Source organism: Silene latifolia, chromosome Y, assembly GCF_048544455.1.
Source record: "Silene latifolia isolate original U9 population chromosome Y, ASM4854445v1, whole genome shotgun sequence".
Lineage (NCBI taxonomy): Eukaryota > Viridiplantae > Streptophyta > Magnoliopsida > Caryophyllales > Caryophyllaceae > Silene > Silene latifolia.
The window spans coordinates 296,768,739-296,777,566 of record NC_133538.1 but is presented as its reverse complement, the minus strand read 5'-3'; positions in this window follow the sequence as shown (position 1 = coordinate 296,777,566).

Genomic DNA, 8,828 nt, shown 5'->3' with positions numbered 1-8,828 from the left:
TATTATAACGGCGTAAAAAGGTGTTTTGAAATGGTTGTAAAAAACCGAGTTTGAAAATCGTCATTATGACGGCCTAGAAAGGCGTGTTGAAATGGTTATAAAAACCGGGTTTAAAAATCGTCATTACGACAGCCTAGAAAGGCGTGTTGAAATGGTTATAAAAACCGGGTTTGAAAATCGTCATTACGACGGCCTAAAAAGGCGTGTTGAAATGGTTATAAAAACCGGGTTTGAAAATCGTCATTACGATGGCCTAGAAAGGCGTGTTGAAATGGTTATAAAAACCGGGTTTAAAAATCGTCATTACGACGGCCTAGAAAGGCGTATTGAAATGGTTATAAAAACCGGGTTTGAAAATCGCCATTACGACGGCCTAGAAAGGAGTGTTGAAATGCGACAGTCGGCAAAATACCGAGGTTTGAAATGGCTATTATAACGGCGGAAAAGGGTGTTTTTGAAAGTTTGAAAATGACACGGAAGGACTTATGATCACATAGCACATAAGCACTCACAGTTTCATGATATTATGCATAATGCTGACACGGGTTTTGGCTTAAAAGGGTGGGTTACACACCAAGCAATCAAACCCCGATTTGCAAGAGGGATACCAATCCAAAAAATATGTGTAAGGAGGGTGCCCTAGCCTCGTGCTCGAAGGTAATGAAAGCTCTTTGACAAAATAGAAATGTTTATCGTCAGCGGTATGCTTGACTCAATCGGGATTCGAAACGCGGGGATGAGAAAACTCACGCCGACGAGACGAGCCAATTGGTCGAAAAGGGTTAGGTTATGGGCCTAGAAAAGAAACCCGACCGTGATCGTAATATCAACTAATGGATTCCAACCAAAACTTCGTTTGAGTCTCACCATCAAGAGATCACAAAGACACAAGTGTCCTAGTTCTCCCTAGCGGAGTCGCCAATCTGTGGACATGGCCCACCTGCACGCCCAACTCGATCTGTGGACATACAACGGTCTCTTGAAAGCCACGCTCGGCGGCGTAAAAATGCTTTCGAACGGATCATTTTATATCGGTCGGTTTCGTCTCGGCAAGGGTCTCGAAACGATTAGAGATGTTCGAAGTCGCCACCAAGCATTTGTGGGATGCTTTGAAACCGTTCGAATCCACTTTATACCTCGTTCAAACGAAGCACAAAGCAGGGTTTAACATAGGTACTAAAGATAAGGAATCGTCCCTCTTTAGCATCCTATCTCTAGAATGACTCTCGTACGCCCTGGATAAGGTCGTCCATTATCCAAAGTTTCTAAGTAAGAGGTGACGGTACGTATTGGGAAGCCATTAAAATAGACACCCAACCCGCTCGCGGTATCGGCCTCTATTGATCGATCTTGGTTGATTGAATGCAAAAGTTTATAAAATGGTTTAAATGCATGAATGCGCATCCAATAGTTTAAACCTAACATGTGAGAGCTTTGTACGTCGGTTGATTTAATCCAAGTATCAAGTATAAGATGTTGAGTTGGATTTAATGTTGATTTGTATGCAAGATGGAAATTAAACACCCATTTACCAAATTAGGTTTATGGTGCATAACGTGATCCTTTTGTCTTAGTAAGGCGTTTTGCAAATACGGTGTTTGAATGAGCAAACTAGTCATCTGATCCGTCTTGTATTCAGTTTAACCGAAGTCGGGATCATCCTAGAATAGGGCTAGAAAGGGAACAGACCTTGCATCAGGCAGCCAGAAGAGGCGCGAGCCTATTGGCGATGCAATAGGGTCTCCCCTGGTTTGAAAAATAGAAAAAAAGAGTTGCTTGTTTAGGCGCGTGTCAGTCAACAATAAAAGACGTGTTCTGACCATTGAAAAACGTTTATAAAACGTGTTGAAAAACGAGTATTTGGACGCGTTTTGGTTTGAATGGGCCGTTTAGGCCGTCTTTGTGTTGATTTGAAGAACGAGACTTGAATAATCGTCATTGTTTTGGCGATATTCGATGTCGGATTCTACTTTGCAAGCTTGACATGAATAGTTTTGAAAATATTTTTGAATTAATATTTTAAGTTCGTTTGTTTGTAATTAGTCAATATTCATAATCGTACTCGGGTTAAAATCCGACATAGTATATGGAACGAAGGATGACTTTGTGTTGATGACTAATACATTTATTTTGAAAATGTAAAGAAATGATGAAAGGCTTTAAAATACCCTTCAAAATATAAATAAATGAAATAAAAGGTTTTAAAATACCTTTTATAATGTAATTAACTAAATATTATCACCGAAATATGGATTAAACCGTCATGGTACTAAGAACCAAGGGTGAAAAATGTTTTATGGTTAAAAACTTGTCATAAAAAAAGGGTTTGAAAATACTTGAAATGGTAAAAACCGATTGAAAATATGAAATAAAAATAAAGGAGATAAAGAGACCAAACACGGTTTAGATTTAAGGCTGGGCAGGCTACTTTAGGCGCGAGCCTATGTGCTACGTAAGTAGCCTCTGCCTCGACCAAAAATCCGGTTTTGGCTCATTCTTCCCATGTTTTGGACCATGTTATGCATGATTTAGCATGTTATAGTCATGAAACATGTTATAGTCATGAAACAAATGAAAACATGATAAAAGAAGATTTTTACACCCTCATACTTACATGCTATGCTTATGGCGAGAAATCGACGTAAGTGTATGAACTTGTTTGGTCGGAAAACTCGGTTTAAAATTGTTTTGGTAAGTAAAAAGAGTGTTTTGTTAAGTTTAGTGATGGTGTAGTGGTCGAGATGGTCGGTCAAGTGGTTTAATGCACGATGACGATACCAAAAAATGTGTAAGGCTTGTGTTTATGATCGGTAGGTCGTAAACACGTGTTAGATTGTGACTTAGGAAGTCGAGTCGAGAATTTTAAGGGAGAAAAGAGGGGGCGGACACCAGTGTAACTCTCAAATGGTTGCATTTGAGGGGTATTTATAGGAAAATGAGTGGTTGTGTGAGTTTTGAGCGACGTGGCCACCTTGGTTGCTCAAAGAGGCGCGAGCCATGTAGCACGTCTTCGAGGTGTCTTGTCGCTTTCACACAAGTGGAATCATGATTTGTTCTATCCAAGGATTTGGATGAACATGTTTGGTACTTTACTATGTAAGATTCTGGGAAATCTTAACATAGAAGCATTTGAATGGTTTTGTTTTTTGTGTTTGACTAGGTCTGACTCGTTCTTGGAGTCGGGATTTGAATTTTTGAGTCGGTGTTTGGTCCGGTGTCGGTTTTGACTCTAGTTAGTGTCATTGCGACCCCGTCGTCATGCATTAAACACTCCAGGTACTTTTGAAAAGTTTTGAAATGTTTTATTTTCGAAATCGTTTTAAGTTTTCTGACGTAAAGTTGTACACAAACTGTCGATCAAATGCCGCGATTTCTGAGCATTTTATAGTCCGATAATCATCGGGTGTTTATTGGAGTCTTAGCAGAGACTGGGTATCTACAGCCGTACCATCTCTGTTGGTGACAAAGAAAGATGGGACGTGGAGAATGTGTATCGATAGTAGAGCCGTTAACAATATCACAATAAAATTTCAATTTCCTATGCCAAGGTTGGATGATATGTTAGAAGAGTTGAGTGGGTCACGTGTATTTTCGAAGCTTGATTTACGAAGTGGTTATCATCAAATGAGAATTCGTGAGGGTGACGAATGGAACCAGCGTTCTTGACTAAGCAAGGGTTGTATGAGTGGCTCGTTATGCCATTTGGTCTTTGCAATGCTCCTAGTTCATTTATGAGATTGATGATTGAAGTGTTAAGGCCATTCTTAAACAAGTTCGTTTTGGTGTATCTTGATGATATTCTTATTTATAGCAACAGCAAGGAGGAACATATTGAACATCTCCGTTAAGTGTTTAAAATTGTACGAAAATAGAAACTATATGGCAAGATGGAGAAGTGCACATTCATGGTGCCAAGCATGGTGTTCTTAGGCTATATTGTGGGTGAAAATGGTGTGAGCATGGGTCCGTCCAAGGTGGAGGCAATAAAATCATGGCCGGTTCCTAAATCAACAACTGAGGTTCGTAGTTTCCATGGTTTGGCGTCATTTTATCAAAGATTTACTCAAAAATTCAGTACAATCATGGCACCTATAACCGAGTTGACAAAGAAAGGTGAATTTGTATGGACTTCTAGTGCAGATAAAGCATTCGAAGAGGTAAAATCTAAACTAAGCTCCGCACCTGTTTGAACACTTCCTAATTTCGATAAAATGTTCGAAGTTGAGTGTGATGCGAGTGGAGTTGGGATTGGGGCTGTTTTGGTGTAAGATAAACGCCCAGTAGCATACTTTAGCGAGAAGTTGTGTGGTGCCCGATTAAATTACTCAACTTATGATAAGGAGTTCTATGCAATTGTGAGAGCGTTGGATCACTGGGGTCATTATATTCGACCTAGACCATTTGTATTGCATTCGGATCATAAAGCATTAAAGCATATTCATGGGCAACAAAAGTTAAATCCAAGATATGCCAAATGGGTTGAGTTTCTACAATCTTTTACTTTCTCATCATAGTATAAGACGGGAGCTTCTAATGTTGTTGCTTATGCGTTATCACGAAGACATACTTTATTGATCGAGTTGGATGCGAGAATGCTTGGATTTGAACATATCAAAGAACTGTACAAAACTGATCCAGATTTTGCTAAGGATATTATTGAGCCAACAGGGTTATATACTGTTCAAGACGGTTATCTATTAAAAGGCAATCGACTATGTATTCCTAATGGTTCAATTCGAGAGCTTTTAATTCGTGAAGCTCATGGTGGTGCAATAGCTGGACACTTTGGAGTAAACAAGACTAATGATATTGTGAGCGAGCATTTTTATTAGCCAAAGATGAGCAAACATGTGCAAGAGATCGTGGCTAAGTGTGTGGTGTGCCAAAAAGCAAAAAGTACGTTCACTAAGGGACTTTATACGCCCCTGCCCGTACCAACACAACCGTGGAATGAGGTAAGTATGGACTTTATACTTGGTTTACCTAGAACTCAAAGAGGTAAGGATTCAATTATGTTTGTTGTGGATCGATTTTCAAAGATGGCGCATTTTATCCCATGTCATAAAACCGATGATGATACCAATGTTGCGGAACTTTATTACAAAGCGATTGTTCGATTACATGGTATTCCACTTACTATTGTGTCGGATCGAGATGTTAAATTCTTAAGCTACTTTTGGAAGACATTATGGAGATTGGTTGGTAAAAAGTTGTTATTTAGTACTTCTCATCATCCACAAACAAATGGACAAACTGAGGTGACTAATAAAACTTTGGGAAGCTTGTTACGAGGTTTGGTTAGTAAGAGTATGAAAGATTGGGATGTTAAGTTAGCTCATGCTGAGTTTTCATATAATCGCACGCCGTCAATGACTACTAGAAGATCACCATTCGAGATTGTTTATGGGGTGAATCCGTATCTTCCTATTGATTTGGTTCCTATACCAAAGAAGGATGTGAGGAGTTTCAAAGTAAAGGAAAGACAAGCTGCTTTTTTTCGAGTTTGTGAGCAAGTTAAGGCACAAATCGAGAAAGCCAATGCTAGATACAAAGAGAAATCAAATAAACATCGGAATCAACCTGTTTTCAAAGTTGGAGACTTAGTATGGTTACACTTGAGGAAGGAACGTTTTCCATCCAAGAGGAAGAATAAGTTGATGCCAAGAGCCGATGGATCATTCAAGATACTTGAGAGCTATGGGACTAATGCCTACAAGCTAGAATTGCCAAGTGAGTATAGAGGATTAAGTGCGACATTCAATGTTGGAGATTTGTCACCATACTTAGATGACGAAAATTTGAGGTCAAATTCTCAAAAAGAAGGGGAGAATAATGCAGGAGCACTTGAAAAAATAAAAATGAAGTCTTGATTAGTAGAAATGTAACTCACTGATGTGTGTCCTAAATATGATGTTTTACACCCTATTTCACACGCATTTCAGAGCTCAAATATGTAGTTTATGCTACTATTTTCCCTATTTCCGTCTACTTTCGTGTTTTTGTGTAATATTGCAGAAATGTGAAGAATCCAGCGGAAATCGAGCTGAATCCATCCCTAAGTACTTAGCATTGCATTTGACATAAAGTAGTGACTCGAGAGATGAACTTGATGCGCATTTCAAGGCCTGAAAGATATATTTGCGAGAGTTTTAGAAGCGGATTACCAGCTACAGTGGCCTATAGACTGACCTATATGGTCTATAGACTGTCAGAGTGCTGAACAGAAGTCTGCAGGAAAGAGAAGCAGTCGATCGACTGACCTATATAGTCGATCGACTAGAGCGCGATTCTTAAATAAGATCAGAAGCTACTGGTTAGCGAGGGTCAGTCGATCAACTGTGGTCCATGGTCGATCGACCACCCCACGAGCTGACGGGAATTAGAAGACGTGAGAAAGCCCAAAGTAATTAGGTTTTAGGAATAAGTTACGTAAGACTTTCTATATAACGTAACCTTATGTTTCAGAAAAGAAGGAGGTCATGAGGGATCGAGTTCCTATCATACGTATCTTTAGTTTACATACAATAAAATACATTAGCTATTCGTGGTTTAGAATTCTCCATAAAGTTCGTACCTTACTTTCGAATTCATCGCTTGTTCCTTTGCTTCAGTAATTCTAATTTCAGTATTGATTTATTCGTTTCGTTAGTATTAGTTCTTGCTAGCTAGAATCCCAAGCCCTAGTTACAGTTTTATGCGAATTTATTCATTCAATTATTTCAATAATGCAATCCATTATGCTTATTATTAAATTAGTTCTTGTTATTTGCGTAAATATGTCTAGCTAAACACCCCGTGCTAAGATGTAGGGGATCTATAGCGTAGATGGCATTAGCATAGGTGACCCCGAATTAGGGCTTGGTCGATCGACTGGCTTAACTGGTCGATCGACTGAGCCGGTTTGTCGATCGACTTGGCTAGCTCGTTGATCGACCGACTTCGTGTCTGATTAGCACTGTTTGATTCGTTAAGTGCAATATTTAGCAATGAGACCGAGATGAGACTTGTTAGATGCTTAGTTTTGACCTACCCGTAAATCGAGAGATAGGTAGGGGCATCAGTTAATGAATTGAGACGACTAAATTGCTGAGATCGAGAGATAATGTAATTTAGGCTTTAGGAATCACTAATCGGGGCGAGAGCTAGCATTAGTGAGACCTAGGGACTAGTAGCATAGGCCGAAAGGAGCTACTAGTTAACTTGGACCGAGAGGACTTATTTTACCCATCCTACACGACTGTATTTCGGACTTACCTAGGATTGTGTGCCATCGCAGCTATAGTGAACCGACCGTCTTAGCATTTCTTTTTTTCATTGTTTACATCCTTTATTACTTTTATTTGCTTATTTATTTTATGTTATTAGATTTAGATTTAATTCATATCAAAACCCCACTCAAACTGTTTCCCTTAGACTAGAATTAAAAGCAACTATTATCTCCCTACCTCCCTGCGGATCGACCCTTACTACCGCTTGCTAGTTGTATTTTGGAAATTATAAATACTATTTTTGATACTCACATCGACAGGTATCAAATTTTGGCGCCGTTGCCGGGGAGGTAGCGCTAGTTTTAGTTGTTTATTTATTTTAGTCTTTTCTTAGTTTAAGGAACTTTTTGTTCCTTAAACTTTTCTCATCTTCTTGTTGTAGTTTATTCTTATGCGCAGGTCTCAAAAAGTCGAATTTTTTCCCCTTGATTACGAGCTAGAGAGGACCCTGCGAGTTAAGATAAGGCTATTTCAAGAAGCACAGTCCGAGGGAGAGCCTAGTTCTCGGTCTAGTTTTTACGAGAACGAGTTATTTGAAGAAAATCCACCACCATCTCCAGTTTCTTCCACAGATACCGTTACTTCTCCAGATTTTCTAGAGATGGCCGACGAAGCGAGTATAGCCAGTCACTCCGAGCCAAAAGATGAGAATCTCAATAAGGGATTCGCATTGCCAGCCGGGACGGAAAGAAAATTCGAACCGAAACCGTCTTATATTAACTTGGTTGAGAGAAACCAATTTGGGGGAGCTGCAAATGAAGATGCAGCTAAACATATGGTGACATTCATTGACTATTGTTGTTCCATACCCCCACCAGCAGGTGTGACCCAGGACCAGGTGAAAGAGACAATGTTCATATTCTCACTCCGTGATGCTGCTAGGGAGTGGTACCGAGGTCTTGATCGAACTGCTAATGGGATCACTGATTGGAACTTGCTGGCTCTGGCATTCTATAAACAATATTTTTCTGCATCGAAGATCAATGCGATTAGAGCTCAGATCACGAGTTTTAAGCAAGGACCTAATGAAGATTTTGATGAAGCTTGGGTCCGTTTCAAGAGGCTGGTGCGAACTATTCCGCACCATGGGTTCGAGCAATGGAGCATGTGCAATCAATTCTATAATGGGCTTTATGATGATCAGAGAGCTATCCTGGATGCTGCAGCTAATGGTAGATTCCAGGAGAATGTTGGAGAAACTAAGGGGTGGAAAATCATTGATGATATGGCCACCCATAAAGCTGATCATGGAAATTCCAGGGGAAATCAAAGGAGAGCTGCTGAATCTCCTTCTGTAGCTGCATTAGAGGCACTTACGGCAAGATTTGACAAGTATGAGTTAGGAGGAGCCTCAAAGGGAGGTATGTACCAAGTGAACGCTGTTTCAGACGGTCCTTTTTCATGCAAGAGGTGTGGAGGAGAAGGACACGTTGCAGATTTCTGTATCAGTCCCAATGAGGTTTGCACTGCTTTTCAACATTATAGGCAGCCCAACACCTACTTTGATCCGTCTAATGTGCATCCAAATTGGAGGTGGAGTAGCCAGAATGTCCAAAATCC